The following is a 17,846-nucleotide window of genomic DNA, read 5'->3' on the forward strand; positions in this document are numbered from 1 at the left end:
TAATCAGGGGCACAGATAAAAAAAAAAAAAAAAAAGACCCTCCTGACTAGACACCGCCCCCACCCCCCCGCCCCCGCCCCTAACCTGATGTCTTGGTGGTGTATTTTGGGGGAAAGGGAGGACCCCATATTCCGCTGCTCCTCAAACAGAGGCTGCTTTTCGGGTCTCGGCAGACGAGAGCACAGATGGACCCAGATGGACCCAGATGGATATTGTATCTCCCTGGTTCAGTGGTGAGAGACTGGATTTGGAGTCTCTGTGAGTGTGCGTGTGTGCGTGTGTGTTTGTATGCGCTTGATGCTTTAGAGTTTTAGTTTCTATCTTTTTCTCTCCCTTCTCCTCCTCCTCCTCCTCCTCCTCCTCCTCCTCCTCCTCCTCACACCACCCTGGATTACCCAGAATTCCTTTTTACTCGCTGGCAGCCTAGAGGTCTGCTGAGTTTGCCATCGTGTTGAGAGAGGGAAGAGAGACAGAGAGAGAAAGAGAGAGAGGAAGGGAGGGAGGCGGAGAGAGAAAAGAGGACAAAGCGGAGATTATGACTGGAATGCGCGTGTGTGTGTGTGTGTGTGTGTGTGTGTGTGTGTGTCTGAGAGAGAGAATGTGTGTGTGTGTGTGTCTATGTGTGTGTGCACAAATACTGTATGTGTTTGTGCTGTGTGTTTGTTTCCGTGAGCAAGAGAGTGAGAGAGGGAGATGGGGGGGGGGTTGTACCTGACCTGCTGACAAAGAAGCATTTTTTCTTTTCTCTTTTTTTAAAGCAACAAAAACCCACCAGGGTGCATTGTCCATGCCCAAGAAACCCTGAACGCACACCAAACAAGAACAAAAATAATTATGCAAATAGTGCAGTTCAGCGCCGACTACGAAAACAGGGGCTGATGTGAACAGACCTGAGAGGAAGGAGCCCGCATCAATAAACCTCCTCCGCGCTACACTAAATCATGCTCCGCTCTTTACTTCAAAAACACGCAACATCTTAGACAGTCGGGTGGAGCCCGATGAGACGGTCAGACGACATAACACAACAAGAGTCCTTGATGGCGGCCGTCGGCGAGATTGCTTGGTCGCCTTGAAACGTTATGGATGCGTCACAGCCTCTGAAGCGGGCGTGGTGGAAAGTATCCACTGTACAGGGAGTCCCATTTAACTGTGGCGGAGGTCCCGCCTTTTACTAGACAACAAGTGTTATAATGTATGTAAAGGAGAGATTAAAAACACCACACTGTGCCGATACTGTGCCGATGGGAGAGATGCATCATAACCATGGCTGCCGGTTTAGTTTATCTATTGAAGCTGCTCTATGGGGGACGGACAGACAGACAGACAGACAGACAGACAGAATGAATTCAAAAGATAAAACTGGTAATATGCAATAAACCAGAAAAAAAAAAGTACAACAAACAATAAAAATAATCCTACAAATCAACAAACCTACCTTAAGATAAACAAGAATCAGCAGCCTTCCGAAATAGGGGTGCATCTGAGTGGGGACACCTCTTATAGAACATGTGTAATACAGCTGTTTCCAATAAAATCTCAGTTCCCATTCACACAAAAATAAAATGTTCCTGATGAAAAGGGCACCATTTACATCAAGGGGCAGAGGAACCCCCACGTGCCTGGCTACGTGTCATCGCTGACACGCATCATGGCCACTTTCCAAGAGAAATGGACAAGCGATAATTTTTCGGTTTAGGTAAAAGGCAAGCCAGCGGGCCTAGCTTGTGGGGGCGCACTCGCAGTGCCAATTTCAAGCGCCATTACAGGTGGAAACACGCCAAACTGGACGAGTTGCAAGGACAAAGTCAGCGCTCGTCGGCGGGGTTTGGGCGTCCAACGAGCAGCTTTCATAGCATTCACCGCTTTCCGACGGAGACAGTGTCACGCAGGCACGTTTTTGCTGTGAGGAAGCCAGTACTGTAGGTCAGAAGCTGAAACCTCATTCAGGAGGAGAATTTGTGAGGAGTTTCCCTGTGGCTGCTGCGGTGCCGCGAGCACCGGACAAAGTAAAATTGTTCCAAAGTGTCAGTTTCAGTCTCGAAGAACCCGCCGCAGAGCGGATTACGGATGACGGCACAAGATGTTGGAAGAACACTGAAGGAATTTCCAGTTTTTCTCTCTGGCCTCGATGAAACAACAGATAGGAGAAATACCGCCCGACTATCCATTTCCGTGCTTGGGATTACTGCCGGGTTTGATGTGAGGGAGGAATTTCTGTCTTTACAAGCCATGCATGGTACTACAGAAGGTGAGGATTTGTTTTAGCAAGTTGTTTCGGCTATGAAAAAAATGTAACTACCATTGAAATTAAAGTGGACCTTGCCACAGATGGAGCCCCAGCCATGGGTTGACACGCAAAAAGGGACTGACTGCATCTGTCAAAAAAGAAATGAGTGGTCCCAGTCGCGATCCACTTGATTTAGTTGTATGCCACTGTATCATACATCAAGAGAGTCCGTGTGCGCATTCCCTCAAGCCCCACAATGTAATCACGACTGTCGTTTCCGTCATAAATCTCATCAAAAGCAGAGGGCTAAACAGCCGCCAGTTCAAGGATCTGGTTTACCATTTTGAGGTGCGATGGCTTGAGTCGTGAAAATATGCTCACATGCTTTTACAAACTGAGGGACGAAGTAAATGAATTCATGGGGATGAAGGAGAAAACCTGTCGTGGAACTCAGTGATAGCAAGCGGCTGCGTGGTTTGGCCTTGATGGTGGACATTACCACGTACCCCTCAGAGCTGAAAGTCAATCTCCAAGGTCCCGACCCAAATGTGGGGTAATTTAAAGCTAAATTAAAGTTGTGGCAAGTGCAACTGGAAAGGGGTAACACTGTGCATGTTCCTGCTCTGCAAGAACAAAAAAGCCCTGCTATGGCATCTGAATACGGCGGTGAGCACGTGAAACTCCTTCAGGCGTTGGGCGAGAGGTTTCAGGACGGGAAAAGCAAACCGAAGGAACAGAACATATTTGCTACGCCGTTTAACGTGGAACCAGCTGATGTGCCTGACAACCGACCAACACCAAAATCACTGAGCTGCAGAGCAACGGGCGAGCTCGAAGCAACACAACAATAACAACCTCCCTCGGCACCGAGTTCTATCAACTGTGTGCTGTACGTCAGGAGGCTTTTCCCCATTCTGAGGAGACATGCGCTGAAGTTTGCATCTCTGTTTGGGATCCCCTACTGCGGTAAGCAGCCCCTTTCCAAACGGACCCTTGCAAAAACTTGGTTCCGCTCAAGGCCGACTGACCCAAACCTGGAAAACCAGCTGCGAGTAGCATCATCATCACCACCATCTGACATCAGATGCCTTGCTAAAGAGAAGCAGTTCCAGCCATAGCATTAGAGGTTAGTGTGATCTACGTGTTCAATAATTTAGTGTGGACCCTCGAAGGATGTTAGAAAAATTGAAATGGCCCTTGATAGGAAAAGGGTTTCCCCGCCTCTGGCGTATAATAACGCAGCCGCGCAAGTTCAATCTCCCACACACGTCAACAACCATGGACGCCGCTGAAATGTCACTCACACAGCCAGCGCTTTCCGGGGACGATGTTTCGCACCCGGCCCCTCACTCAATAACCCCACAGGGACGGGAGGTGAGGCTGGTCCCAGGGTGCGTCCGGCTGCTGGGTGCACTCGGCGGCGGCTAAATGACACTAAAAGAGAGCGTCAAAGACAAGATGAAGGCTGATGTTTGTGTTCTTCTATCTCTAGAACCTGGCGAAGGCCATCGATGGCGGCGTATTGAATAATGAAAAAACTGCTGACTACACCCTTAGTTACAATGACTTCCACTATGTTGTTATTTGGTGGTAGTGAAATAAAACACATAGATGTTTTTTTTTAAGTATATACTGTATAATATTGATGTCCACTCACAATGAAATAAGATATCGAAGCATTTATCATTGAGATTAAAAAAAAAAAAAAAAAAAAGATCAATATAGAGCTTACGAAAAGGCCTCAATGAGGATAATCAGAATGCCGATGGTTTGGATGATAATGTTTTGCTCGAACATGGATAATAATATCACAATGCAAGCGCATGTGAACCAGGACGTTCCTGTTGACTCTTATCTAGTTTTATCACCAAAGCAGGAATATCTGCACCGAACTAAATTCCAGCGCTGCTACGCAGTCCCAGCTTTGTTATTTTTTTTTTTTCATGAGCGCTTGACCTTTTCAAACATAAAGAAGAGCAAACAGTGTGATACTGTGATAACGGCCCCATTATTTACACTTCACACATCGATGTTTACTCTCTTCCCGAAGTTGCTGTGAGAGCTACAACGAGATATTTGAGTCGGTGCGTGACACAAATACACCTGGAGCAACTAAAGTGTCGTTTAGTGTGCCGGGCACAAATGGCGTCACTGCGGCGCTCGTGGCAGCCCCGCACGGCGGTTTTGCGCGAGGCTCGTGGAGCTTGTGATGTTTGGAACTCTACGCCGTGTGCTTCGGGTAATTCAAGATGGACGCGTCCCGAAGGAAGGTTTGCGCGAAGAGGTCCGCAGGCAGAATCTGTACGATCCATCTATGCCTGAGCACGACTATAAAATAGTCTACAATAAATATACATACATTTAACACCTTGTATTTAAATTTTACTTTTCAGATCCTTCCCTTAGGATTTCTTTGTAATGTTTACAGCAGTTCTTTCAGTTTCCCTGGTGGTTTGTGCACAGCGTCCCCTCTCTTTCAGAAGAAACACACTCGTGTTCTCTAGATATTGATCACCAAAATATAAATTAAATGCCACCGATCAATTCCAGTTCATACTAAATTCTTATATCGGCGAAAATGAACCCGAGCCGAATGTGTCCAATGAGCATTTTGGGCTTTCCAGACAGCTACTGGTTCTGAAGTCAGGGCTTGGGCCTCAATCTGAAGACTTGATGCGGCTCCTATAAAAATAGAATTAATAATAAGGCCCCAAGATTATTTTATGTTTTGTATTCACAAAATAATCGTACAAAGAGTTTTATGTTTTGTATTCACAAAATAATCGTACAAAGAGGTGACATGTGGCTCTTTTACCAAAAAAGCAAACAAACTACTGCTATATTCCAAACACATTGTTAGAGTATGCATTTTGTCACTTAGGTCTAAGGATGAAACTGTCAATATGAAGAAGATATCTATCTTCCAAAAATCGAATGACTATCTAAAGAGAATTACTCTTTATGGGTTTTTGGAAGATATCAAATATGTATTACTATTATTATTATTATTATTATTATTATTAATAACAATAATAATAATAATAATAATAATAATAATAATAATAATAATAATAATACCCTATATTTGTATAGCATCTTTCACACAATATGTAACTCTAAGTGATTTACATAAATAGAAGCTGATCGTCAGCAGAACACAGATGCTTATTGTCAAACCCTCATGTGTCCAGGCCTGATGTGTCCAGGCCAGGCCGTGTGGTTTTGGGGCAGGGTGCTTCCTCTGGAGACCATGTTATTGTTTAATGGCTGGTGGTGAATGCTGATTCCTCCCCGGCCCTGAGGATCGGGAGCTGTGAGGAAACCTGAGGCGGTGGAAAGACTCAGAGGAACACCTGCACCTCCTGGCAAACTCATTTGTTGTTTAAATTATTCAGACGATCACTTTCCTGGAGAGGACTTGTATAGCGGCCATGCATACCGTGCCCATGCTATGCTACGAGCCATTCCAACATGAGACATCACATTCGGTCTCAAATGGAGGAACATAAAGGCAGAACAGCGAGGGTCAACGGCCACTGGTCAACGGGAAAAGGCTTTTAAGAAATAGTTGTTTGAGACTGCAGATCAAAACTATATGAGACTATCATTTGGGATTTTAGTTATTATAATTATGCAAAACAGTTGAATGTTGTCTTTAAATAAAGTAGTGCTACTTTCTGAAGTTCATAGACTAGTAATTAACGCCTCTCCCTGATTGGTCAAAATAACCACATTATCGTTTCTGAAATATTTCTGGTGTGTAAATATCGTGTGAAAGCAGCCATAGTCATTCCCAAAATATCGTCAAATGATTGTTACTGAGGTACTCGGTCAATATTTGATTAAGGCAATATCGCCCTAACGGACGGTGTTCAGGGGCCTATCTGCAAACTCAGTTGTAGGCTCCAGATGTAGTGTCAGCCAACCAGGTTCAAGCACTTCCTCTATGTTGCACCGACTTTTAATCTGACTCTTTAATCGAATCCAGACTAAACCCAACCAGCAACCAGACTCAGCTCTCACAGTTATTTATTACATAATCGCCTGATCGCAATTCACTCGAGCTGACATGAGCAATCATTTTGCAAAATCGTTTGATTCTATAATAATATGTTTTCATCCCAATGTCAAGGGAATTTCAAGCCGATGTGAGAATGTTGCGACAAATACGAATGCAATCTCTTTCCATTCATTTACTGCAGTTGAGGGAAATTAACTGTATCCAGATGTTCCGAGGTTCAACGCCAATAAACATCTGTTTTCACAAGGTGGATGTGTTATTACACTGTTATAGACCTTATAGCAACATCAAATGAACAGAAATGGAAATTAATGAATTAACAATTGAATTGCAATTACTTGATCTGAGATGACGGCTCAAAATGCATCTCCAGTGCATTTCCACACGTCGACACAGAAAAACACAACTTCCTGTGCAGAGAATAACATTGTTTTTTTTCTCAACGGCGTCATGAAACGTGTTCCTCCGTAACGTGTGCGTGTTATCATACGTACAGACGTAGGCCTACGAGTGAACACGTGTTTGTGTGTGTGCAAAGTCATCTTCGTTCATTACTCCAGAGACCGAGACACCTACGTGAGTCGAATCTCAACGGGCTGTCTCTCTCTCTCTCTCTCTCTCTCTCTCTCTCTCTCTCTCTCTCTCTCTCTCTCTCTCTCTCTCTCTCTCTCTCTCTCTCTCTCTCTCTCTCTCTCTCTCTCTCTCTCTCTCTCTCTCTCTCTCTCTCTCTCTCTCTCTCTCTCTCTCTCTCTCTCTCTCTCTCCCCTGAGCCAGACGCTGCTCCCCCCCCCCCCCCCCCTCGCCAGTTCATCTCTGTCTTTTCGGCACAATGTTGTTGTTTTTTTTTTCCTCCTCCTTGTTCTTCTCCCAGAAATGAACCCTCTCTCATTCCTGTACCTTCCTCTCTGATTACACATCAACTATAATTTCTCCAATTTCAACCTGGACCTAGAACTCTCTTTTTTGTTTCGTACTAAGCCGTTGTCTCCGGGCAAATTATATTTGTTGATATTTGCTGTGATGAAACGTGTTTCCACCAAAACACCTTTTTTTTTTTTTTTTTTTTTTTTTTTTTTTTTTTGACAAGGGAAGAATAGTCATGTAAAGCATTTAGAATCTATGGTTGTCGACAACAAACAGATGAGGCACGACTCGAATGTGTAAAAGCCGCCTGTGCGTCAGAGTGTATCTGCAAAAACAAGGAAAGGGAAACACAAAAGGGGAAAAAGCCAGGTTTTGGATTTTTGAATGGTATTTTCTATTTATAGATATGAAGCATTGCAATATGAGGGAGACTGAAAATAACAAAGTTGGGGTTGAAAATGAGAATATACAGTATGATAATATAGTGAAATATTTGTCAAAGGGAAATGCTGTTAAATGCTTTGAATAATCATCATAATGTCGTGATTACATCCATGTGACATTATGATACATGAAATAATAGAAAATGTTAATTTTGGGACAGTAGAAGAGAAAGAGAGAGAGAGAGAGTACAGCAAGATGAGGTGAGAATAGATACAGTGTAGATACAGTCCTTTATGGTTGTATGGAGAGTGTGTGTGTATGCGTGCGTGCGTGCGTGTGCGCGATGGGCTGTGCCGCCGAGTCTCAAGGCCGAAGCCATTACAAGGGGATATACAAATGACACGCAGCACACAGGAAGGAACCCCATCCCTCCTCCTTCTCCTCCTCCTCCTCCCTGCCGCTATGCCCCACTCCCTCCATCCTCTCAAATGCCATTAGTCCACTTCCTGAACGAGGGGGGGAGGAAATGGAAAGAAGAGATGCTGGCCCTCCTCATCGCACACATCACACGCACACGCACACACACACACACACACACACACACACACACACACACACACACACACACACAAATGTAACTGTTTTGACTAACTAGCCTGTAGTTCTTTGTTTCTCCTCTAAAATATGCCTCAAAGATAGTTTCCTTCTAAATGTACCATGGAAATGTCCAAATTAAGAGCGCTAAGACTGAAGGATAAGTGTCTTTTGTTGGGGCCGCGGTGAGAATGGGCGCGCTCTGCTTTTAAACATGTATTATTCACAGTCTCCCGTGGCGACCAGAAACTGTTCGGCACACTCCGCCGTCCAAGCCTCAGCCAAACTCACTTTTTCAATTTCAAGGCAGATGGGCTTAAAATCGCCCTCTGACATTCACCGCTCCCCCTCCTGACAGAATACGCAGATATATTTATACACTCCCCTCCGCCGTGTGGGGTTTCTTCCTTGCTTTCCAGGCCTGAGGCATTAAGCAACAATTTGAGGAGTGTATGTGTCTCCATCTGTGTGTCCTTATGTCCTACATGATACATATATTTCCAAAAAAGGTGGCAAAATCGGACTACGTGCACATGTCGGCTTGTACATGTACTGTATACGTGTGCTGCATTTCTTTAAGTTGATTCACAAAAACACAGTAGGGAAAATATAGGGAAAATAGGGACAACATCACATGTGGATTAAATGGAAAAAATATATACATTATTTTGTAGATTTAAAACAATCGGGAAGTCAACATGTGACTAGGGATCAGAGTTTCAAATAAGTCAAAAAAGTCTCCTCTCTCTCCACCGCTTCACTATTCCCGGCTTAGCATCACATTGACTGGCAGAACTTAATCCCAGACACCTTCTTGTGTGCCGTTACAGCTGATGCCCCAGCCACAGTTACAGCTAAATGTTCTTCTGATTAGTCTCTCCAAGTGATCCAAGGTAGCACAGCCGCATGGTGGCAGGTACCAGCGCTGCCATTTCCTTAATTCGAGATATTATTATCCACACGCTGTAAACACCGTGGAGCTGCTCCACGGCACCAGAGGTAGAGCTGAGGGACGATGCAGTGGTGGACTGAACGCAGGCTGTACAAACGCTTTCCCCTCCACGGAGACAGATTTAAAAGCTCCATCTTGAGATGCAACAAAGATTCTGTCAAGGTTACACACGGCCTTTCAGATCGGGGCAGATCGGTAGATGGACCCTGTATTGCAGTCGCAAGGATTCTAGGAATACAGTAGGTGATATATTTAGAGCGATACACATACAGCGTAAAAGGAATCCACCGCCGTCACTTCAAATCATTTTGTAGACGCAGGAGGATAAAAAACAAACGGTGTGCTGCATTTGAGGATCTAGCGGAGCCCCGCTCACTGAGGCCATCTGAACCACAACCACAGGCAGACAACAAATGAGACGTTCCGTTTCGGTGTGGCACTGCCATTTAGCGCTAGGAGACCAGATAAAAGAAACGGTACGAGATAAAGAAGGGGGTGTGTACAGCAGGAAAATAACCACAGGGGTTAGTTGGGGTCAGAAAGTTTACCTGCCTCTCTCTGTGTCTGTGTTTGGGCTGTGTCCTCACCACTGGTCGGAACGTGAAATTCTTTGAATAAACTACACCTCCGCTCCCCGCCATGACCTCTAACCATACTGCTCTCACTCTGTGCCGGCCACACGTCTATTATTCTACTGCGTGGTGTCAACTGGTGTCACTTGAAACTCAAACCCCTTGAACCTTGCTATTGAACGGAAATTCCATTTGTAAATCATCCCTACTGCACCTGGGGTGACCCCTAACCTCGCCCCTCTGTGCAGGCTACAACCTCTTGTATTATTCTCCTGCGTGGGGCAGGGATGGTGTCAACTTGTACTTAAGACGCTTATCGTGCCTTCCCGATTCTCAATCCTTATTAAAATCCTTATCGAACGGAAATTCCTTCTGTAAGGCATCCCTACTCACCCCGCTGCTCTCGGGGTACACCTCTCGTATGATTCTCCTACGTGAGTCGACTAGTGCTTAAAACCCTTACCGCGCCTTCCCGACTCCCATCTTTGGAACCTTGCGTTAGAACGGAAATTCCTTGTGTAAACCATCCCAACTACACCTGTGACGACCTCCAACCTCGGCCAGTTCGAAACCTGGCTCTGGCTCTCAATCCCGGCGCTGCTCGCCTGGCCCCCGACTTATACCCTTCCCGCAACACCTCCTTGCGCTTCCGTGGCCTCGTCTTTACCCGGCCTGCTGCGGAGCAGCTTACCGGGCGTGCATATGTGAACACGACAAACACACGTCCTTGGCGTGTCCAAACACGCGCGGGACAGGGCTCGGCGTGATAAGCCAGCGGAAAGTAACCGCAAGCGCACGCGCGCGCACACACACACACACACACACACACACACACACACACACACACACACACACACACACACACACACACACACACACACACACACACACACACACACACACACACACACACACACACACACACACACACACACACGCATACACTCACACTCCTTGACACTTCACCAGAGGCACGAGTGCAACGGGCCGGTGAGAGAGGAGGGGGTGAGGATAGGAGAGAGGAAGGCAGAGAGTGTGACAGAGAGAGAGAGTGAGCGACACAGAGAGCAAAAAAACATAAATGAGACCGAAGTAATGGCTGCAGAGAATAAAAAGGAGCCAGGCAAAAAAATGGAAGCAGTGATGTTTCTTTGGCTGTTGGGCATGAGATTTAAAGTAAAAAAAGAAAGGAAAAAAAGAGGCATATACGCCGTGATCATTTCTGTTGCATCTATCGCAGTCCCCATACACTCTCCCGCTCCCTTTCCAAATCGCTTTCCATTGCCATGGCAATGATGCTACAGTGAGTCACCTCCACAGCTCTCTCCTCAGCACCGCCAAGAAACAAGGGGATAGAGGAGAGAAGGGGGGAGGAAAGCGACAGAGGGAGAGACGGAGAAAACTGGAGAGGAGTATGGAGAGGAGAAAGTGCTCAGTTTCCCTGGAAACAGACTGGGGGTCTCCCCAGCCCCCATTGGTTCTCAACTAGGTGAAATCAGCTTGTTAGCCGCCATGGTAGGAGCTGGCACAGCAGTGTCTGTTTCTAGGTTGTCCATGCCTCCCCCTTTCCTTTCCTTTCCTCTCTGGCTCCCTTCTCTCTTTTCATCCATGCAAAGCGCAAAACAGCAGAAACACCATTCCACTTTAGGTACAGCCTCCGTTAGCATTTTTCCGCAATCAAGTGATTCACCTTGAAGTCGTAATCATCACCGTTCACGCGATTCTGCTGAATAATAATCCCCCTTCATCGGTGAGATACGTTCCTGTCTTGATGGGTTCCCTGAACAGTCTGTCTCGAGTCTTTAAGAAGGATGCCGACTCAGTTGAACAGGTTATGAACCATTTACTCTGCTGCATTAAAGTCACAGGACTATCTCAGCCTCATGAGTGGATCTGAAAAGTCCACACGAGTCTTTCTTTCTTCCAACCTTAAGTCAAGGATCCAAAATTCTTTACAGTAAAGAAGTCTGAGTCTAACACCAGTAGTGAGGGGAATTATGGTTCTTTGATGGGAACCAGCGGGGCGGTGTTAGAATTGGAGGCCCCGGGCGGACAAATGTGAGGCCCATCTCCAACTGACTTAATGCAAGCATGGCTGGAAAACGGAAGAATTGTAATCGAGAGCCCTGCGCTCCAAGTCCCAAACTGAGGACTGGTCTCTCTATAATGGACAGAACTCTTTTATTAGAAATGGTATTGATCCTGTCACTGTACTCCTACAGGTAAATGCAAAACAACGTTTTGGCATTAAAGTCACCGCCATTGTTTTGTAAATAGGATGACCAGAGGAGACATCAGTCGGTAATTCCCAATGCCTCAAAGAGATAAGTCACTGCAGGAGGACTTGAGGGTTGGATGCTGAGAGACCAGGGCCAAGTGTGATGGTTCACACGCTGCCGTCACAAGTTCGAGTCCTGCTTTTTCCATCCATGTCCTGCTCCTTAAAGCAAATGATTGAAGGACACAAACAAGCTTTTCTCAACTCAGCGGCACAAAGAGATAAGTAGATGGATGAGAACCTCAGCGCTGGCGGGCTCGAGGGATTGATGCCAGGTGACCTTTTGAAAACGGGCAACGCGAGTGTGCGATTAAAACGCCCCGAGACCGAGACTCAGCGTGAAGGCGACTTGGCGGCCTGATGGTATTGTAATCGTGCACCCAGAACATATCCGCGGATGTCAGGCAGGTGGCCCGACTCCGCCCCGGTAGCCGGATCACAACAATAAATCCAGATGCGGTGAGTCATAGAGGGAAGGCTTGGAGCCCCCTTCCAGCCCCTGTGAAAGATGGTGCTATGGGGTTTTCAGAGAGAACGACGTGTGCGGCTGAACCTCAAAAACGACATTCTCTCGGAAAAACCCGTACCGTCATCGTTGCCCGAGGCTAGGGAGGCGTCAAGCCCCCCCCACCCAGACCCACCGCAGTGGGATTTGTTGACCTTCGTTAATGGCCTGATGGTGTCAGCCAGCTCCATCCATCCTGTGAAAACATTTTCCAAGCCAATTTAAGCAAAACTAACTACACATTTAACCTCATATAGCCAATGTGCTTTAACAACGCATTGTTATATTTGAGCCATTTCCCCCTTCTCGCACACATGCCCTCTCTCACACACGTGCACCAGCATCAACTCATTGTCACACCAATTCAACTCACTTGGACGAGTCCCATACAGCAAATCTGGAGCAGGCTTTTGTCCAAAAACCCTCCATGAAAGAACCCGTCGTCTTTGAGGTCTGCAAACAAGGAAATCCAGAGTTCCATACATTCCATACATACTTCCAAGTTGCTGTCGAGAGTTAAATGCAAGGTGATTGATGCGGAGGAAACGCTGAAAGTCTCTGACATGGCCATTTTCAGTTCCAATATCTGCCCTCACAACTCCAGGACAGCCCCAAAAACGCTGCAGTGCTTCAAGGTAATAGCCCCCAATCAACTTTGGATCACTACTGGTTGTGTAGGCATTAAGCCAGATAATTTTCCTCAAAAAGGCGTCAATGCAACCGTTAACAAATAGGATATGGTTTCAGTTCATCATGATGTCAGATGCCAGATAAAGTTGGGCCCCTTCGAGTAGTAGCTGCACCTTCAGACACGTCTTGCTGTTCTTATTGACACTCCTCTAGGATCCAACTCCTTCAGAACCAAGTGCACATCCTCTTTTCTCACACTCGCTTTCTCTACATTTGGCACACATCCATCGCCACCCGTGGAGTTTTCCGGAGAATTGCAGTCGGTCGCGAATGAAATCAACTAGGTTCGCCGAGCCTGAGTACGTTTTCCGTTGAGAATAACCCCCTTGCGCAAAGTGTCCTTTTCAGCTGTCCTTCACTTATGTAGAAACCACGCCGCGCACACTTTTTTCTGATTTAATTTCTTCATATTTAAGGCCGAGTTCAAAATAAAACTCTATGAACCACTCCATTATGTTTGTTGCATCCCGGATGACACACTTGACCGGTGATTCAGTCTACCGACCTTCTTCTACTGTCTACAGCTGGGATCTGGCCACAAAAACGTTTTGCGGGATAATGCAGAACCTTTGCGTGATGAAGCAATAGTTTTAGTTTTATTGCTTTTCATTGCCCCACCTATATCCCCCTAGGGGCTCCGTGTAAAACAGTATTTTTCACACATGAATAATAATAGTAAAATAACTTATTGAAATAAAACCTCAAAGTTTTATCAAAGTTATCAAAGTTGTCCTCGCTTTGTGAACCTGACGTGACAGCGGGTGCGCTCCTTTTCAGCCAGGGCACCTCCCCGCGAGGGAGGAGCAAAGGCCATCTCTCAAATGCAGGGGGGAAACATTTGCCGGCGGCAGGAGACGGCAAAATCTTGCTCATCACCCAGCGAGCGTTCAAAGAATGGGATCGTTTGTGACCGACCCAACACTAAACGCCAAACACAGCACGTCAGTCAGACCTGAAGCTCAAGGCTTTTTGATGCTCTTCACGGCTGCACCCAAGGAAGGCCAACAAGAAGCTTTGGAGTAGCAACTGCACAAAAACCATACTCTACACTTAAGCAAATCTGTTCTCAGTCATCCAAAATGTTTTATTCTTTGGCAACGTGCCTCAATGTTCTGGCGAGCGCCGTCTGGATGTTAAACAGTTTGTAGTAACAGGGCTCACAGGGTAAGTAAGTACTTCAGGTGAAGACGCATCATTCCTTAAACCTGAAATGGTCTCTAATTCGGCATGAACCTCTGTGAAGTGTCTCTAGACACCGCCGGAGCGTCGTCTGGCTTCTGTGGTTTCCCGCTCGGAGAAACAGCTGATCGGCGTAATGTCATGTGATGAAACTGTCACACATCACTGGCATGAAAAAAAAAAAAAAAAATCGCATTTTGTTTTTCCTGTTGCCCTTGTAACGACAGACTGTGGTTTGTGTGTGGGAGGATTAGTACAGTGTGTTCAGATCTTCAATGGCACACAGTGTGCACTTGGTTCCTCATGTCACATCAGGTGAGAGCTGTTTAGAGTTAGTACAAATATACTGTATTTTAACACATTTATTTCTGTATATACAGTACTGTAGATGCTGAAGACAGCGGGAAAACACGCACTTGTGTCCAATGGAAGTCACGTTGTCTGGAATTAGCATTCAACTGTTGTTTTACTTCAAATAAGTCTGAATCGGATGGATTTAAATGATTTACACATTGTAGATTATAAACATTGTCATAAGTCCCTGGTGTCATAAGTTCCTTTGCTCAAGGGAAAGGGGAAAGTAATTCCAATACATTTCCAAAACACACATTTCAAACTTGTATGGTACAGAAGCCAGCCCTTACAAATAGGCTTCCTCTATAATCTTTGGAATAAAGGATCTATTCAAATGTATTGGCCTTCCTTTCAATCACGTTGCACCCACCATTCTCATTTATCCCACAAACAGGAAATCTAAGATTCATTTGCAACGAATTCGCAATGAGCCTCCATCTTTTTAAACTTTCAATCTCATTACACTGTCAGCGAGAATTAAATTAAGTTGTATCCGTATCTCCTTGAAAAACAGAAAAGCAATATAGACTCTCAGATCTGTCAGAAAAAAAAAATGTAATAGCTTGTTTTTCGGAGTTCACGGCTGCGTGAAAAATGGAATATCGTTCGCTTAGCACTTAGAGGACAACTTAGAAAGTGTTTAACAGAACAGAACTGTAAATAACCTTCTCATGGATGGAACGTCTTGTCAGAGGAAGAAACAATGGCTGTATTTAGCGATAATAAACCTGCTTCGATAGCAGCGGAATGCTGCCTGGATTTGACAGCAGTGGATATGATGTGAATTCGGGCTGATATCATGTCAGTATCAAGCTCCGGATACTAGTCATATCCGGTGCCGATATGTTCCCAATCCAACCTCTGACCACATAACTGATATCAGAGCACATGCTTTCACGGTCGGAGAATATCCAGTCCATATTTAGCCAAGCACACATAGAATCGGGACCTAACCAGACAAAGGAACCTCTGGATTCAGATTTTTTCCCCAGTAAAAATACGGAATAATGGAAGATTTTGGAAAAACAATGGAAAAAGGAACTATTTATTGATATATATATATATATATATATATATATATATATAAAAATATAATTATCAGATCAGCCACAACATTAAAACCACCACTAATAACCACTAATATTGTGTAGGTCCCCCTTGTGCCACCAAAACAGCTCTGACCCGTGGAGGCATGGTATCTGGCACCAAGACGTTAGCAGCAGATCCTTTAAAAGCTGTAATGCCGTGGACACACTACACGACTTTCAAAATCATGAGAGCGCTGTACTGTTAACACGGCGCAACTTTCTCACGTGCGATGGGGGAATCTTGCAGTCTTGTGGTTTTCACACTACATGACTGATCGGCGACAGGGGGGCTCACGCGTTACAAGATCTTTCACCAAGAGGAATCCCACACAAGTCTGTCGGGTCTCCGAACAACGTTTTCTCCCAAAAACACGCACCAGAATTGACACCCTGGAAATGACGCAATACCATTCGCGAGACAGGAAAATTCTTTTTTTATTTGATTCTCGATCACTGTAAAAAAACAACAACTGAATAACAGCAGAATTTAAATAAGAAATGTATTAAAAACCCAGAGAAGAAAAGTAAAATATGTATGTTGTGTGTTTCTGGTTGTTGCTCTGTGCACTCCTGCCTCCCCGGCTCTCCTCCTCGATTCCCCACAAGACCTGTTTTGACCTGCTGTTTTAGAGATGCTCTGACCCAGTCGTCTAGACATCACAATTTGGCCCAAGTCAGGTCGTTCTTATCCTTACTCTTGCCCATTTTTCCTGCTTCCAACACATCAACTTTAAGAACTGACTGTTCGTTTACTGCCTAATATATCTCACCCATTAGAGGGTTCCATTGGAACGAGACGATATATATATATATATATATATATATATATATATATATATATATAAACATTTTTACTTTTATAATTCTTCTTTCTAAGATAATAATAATAATAATTATTATTATTATTTTAATTATTATTTCCATTTAAACCGTCTTCTAAGACCCAATCACTGTTTTACAAAGAGGCAATCTACCGATATATAAAAAGCACACAAAGGAAATTGGATATTGGAACAAACAAACTCCAGAGCTTTCCCCTGAATCTTATCAATTATCTCGGTTAAGAGACGCAGAGAAGGGGATGAGTGGCAACATGTCCCCACAAAAACGAGGCCCTCACTTGGTAATTAGCTATGTGAAAATAATTACCATCAAAACATCTGATTAAAATCTCTATCAGTCTCAATGTCAGGAGTCTGAAAGAAAAAACAACAGAGCAAGAAGAAAAGAAAAAAAAAAAAAAAAAAAAAGCAACAACACGCTAGTGTCAATTTAAGGTGGTCTCCTTTTCTTTTCTTTTTCAAATAACATCCACCGCAGTTTGTCCCTCATTTTGTTTTTAATTGGGCTGGAGAAACGTGGGACACTGCTCTGATTGGATCTGCCGTTGAAACTGTTGATTGAAAGTGACCCCGCAGTCTAATTACCACTGTGTTAATTATCATTCTGATTACTTCCCTGTAGGAAATGTAAGAATCGGCAGTTGCAGGTGGCCTTTTGCCCGCCGCATTAAGACCTAGGTTGAGTTGATTTGAGTTTTTTGATCATCTTGAGACGATGATAAGTATGTTTAATCTGCTTGGTTGATTTTTGACTGATGGTGATTGACGGGAAGACAGGAGGGAGAAAGCGTATTCGTTTGTCATCACAAATAGAATAATAACATTAGACTTTCGATTTTGGAATAATTTAGTAATAACATTGTAATAACTTAGTAATACGATTGTAATCATTAGTAATAACATTTTAATAACTTAGTTATAACATTTATTAGACTTTAGATTTTGGAATATTTAGTAATAACATTTTAAACATTTAATGGTAACATTGTAATAACTGACTAATAACATTGTAATCATTTAGTATTAAAATGGTTATCATTTAGACTTTAGACATTGTAATCATTTAGTAATAACACTGAAATAACTTAGTAATAACATTGTATTTATTTAGCCATAACATTGTAATACTTTAGATTTTAGAAATAAATTGTAATGACATTGTAATCATTTAGACTTTAGACATTGTAATATTTTAGTGATTCCATCAGAAATAATTTGGAAATAACATTGTAACAACTCATCCATTGTAATTTAATGTCAATATGATAGTATGAATATTTATTCAGCTGTACAGAA

General features: G+C 44.2%; 1 protein-coding gene across 22 annotated transcripts in view; it reads right to left on the bottom strand.

Moving 5' to 3' along the window:
• Window positions 1-17,846, bottom strand: part of LOC307233268 (single-stranded DNA-binding protein 2) — a gene marked incomplete at its 5' end in the record, with an annotated part of 58,892 nt that overhangs the window by 7,310 nt on the left and 33,736 nt on the right. The window lies entirely within an intron of this gene.

Source organism: Zeus faber, assembly GCF_960531495.2.
Source record: "Zeus faber genome assembly, chromosome: 7".
Taxonomy (NCBI): Eukaryota; Metazoa; Chordata; class Actinopteri; order Zeiformes; family Zeidae; genus Zeus; species Zeus faber.